We start from the raw sequence: 1,576 nt of genomic DNA on the forward strand, positions 1-1,576 counted from the left end.
ACACACACACACACACACACAAAACAGAACTAAAGTGGGAAAAAATGTAGTTTCTGAAAATAACACGATTGATACGCGTTTACCATGTAGGCCAAGACATGTAGGAACAAAAAGAAGAAGAACATTTGTGAGACAGCGTGCTGGAATCGGGCTCTCGTCAATTTTGGGGCATTTAGAGTTATTGGTGTTATCTTAAAGCTTGTTCACTTGTCTTTATTTTGGAAGAATCAATTATCCATATATCTTGAATACAAGTCGATATATTTGCCTAAGAAGGAGGTGGGGGTCACCTGTTTTCAGAGATAAAATTTGTGAGAAAATGGCCGCCAAAGATTAGTCATTTCCTTAGCTTAAGAATCCGTGGTAATTGAAAATTTACATTTTTTGTGCCTTTAATCAACGTTTTTCAGACAAATCCACATAGAAATTAGTTCTTTAAGGGGCATGAAAGGTGTTGAGCCAAAAAATAAAAAATTTATAAAAATTAACAAACACGCGGAAAAATGAAAGTTTCGTCACTTTGATTATTTTGACGAAAGCCTGATTCCACCACACTGCCTCACATTTAGATTCTAAAACATATTAGACGTACCTTTTTCCGCCTCAGATATTCGAGTTTTCATTCATGTGCTATGTTTTAAATTCTGATCCACTGTTCAGAAAAAAATGAAATAAATAAAATGAAATAAAGTTTTAAAAAAGACGGAATGCCTTACAAGAGCGTAGTAAAACAGCATCAACGAGAATCACTTCGAACCGTCTAATCTGATGCTTTATTTTAAATCCAGGAAACTTCATATATAATAATATGATGATGATAAAACCACAAATCAAATATCTGCACAGTAAGTAGCCAACGCTTATGGATAAGCTATTATCACATTATCTCGGTATCAGCCTAAATGTACCATTTCTAAAGGAAACTGCTTCAGATATTTCTCAATCACCGAAATTCCCCACAAATTTCTGGGTTTAAAAAAAAGCCTAAACTGAATAAGAAAAGTAAGAAATTAGTGGAAAGAAACCGTGGCCCATCGGCGGATTGTGTCATTACGAGACTCCGCCAACAACTCCCAACTCCTCAACCTTCCACCCCCCTCCCTTACCCCCGCCCCTTCCAAAAAAAGTACTAATAAAAATGATGCATTTTTTCCCTTGCCCATTTCTATGAGATTGACGCCATCGGATTAGTAGAAAAAGGTGTATATGATTGTGTCCAATAGTGTATTACATGCATACTTAGTATATCAATTAACTGTAATAGCAGATAGAGATTCCAAGATTATAGATGTAAGTCATTGATCTGAGAGCGGTGATGATTTTTAGAAATAATAGTGGGGATGAGTGAAATAAAAATGATAAATAAACCACTCATAAATTTGGCGACATCAGCAGCTCTTTAGAAAACTTTTACAAAACTTTCTTTTGAATCTCAAATGCATATTTTATTATACAGGGATGATGCATATTGTAGTCCATTGTATATAATAACTATAATCTTTGCCCGGAGTCCCTGAAAACCACGTCAATTCTTTTTTTTAAAGTTTATTCATTATGCGATCAAAAATTCGTCGCG

General features: G+C 34.8%; 1 long non-coding RNA gene across 1 annotated transcript in view; it reads right to left on the reverse strand.

The window, feature by feature from the left end:
- Positions 1–1,046, reverse strand: part of LOC106012425 — a 3,645-nt gene extending 2,599 nt beyond the window's left edge. The window contains exons 1-2 of the long non-coding RNA XR_001185025.2: positions 909–1,046; positions 593–652 (exon numbers count right to left, since the gene is read on the reverse strand). This is a non-coding gene — a long non-coding RNA (uncharacterized LOC106012425). The remainder of the gene's footprint in view (positions 1–592; positions 653–908) is intronic.
- Between the last annotated feature and the right edge of the window lie 530 nt (positions 1,047–1,576).

This window comes from Aplysia californica, unplaced genomic scaffold (assembly GCF_000002075.1).
Source record: "Aplysia californica isolate F4 #8 unplaced genomic scaffold, AplCal3.0 scaffold00369, whole genome shotgun sequence".
Taxonomy (NCBI): Eukaryota; Metazoa; Mollusca; class Gastropoda; order Aplysiida; family Aplysiidae; genus Aplysia; species Aplysia californica.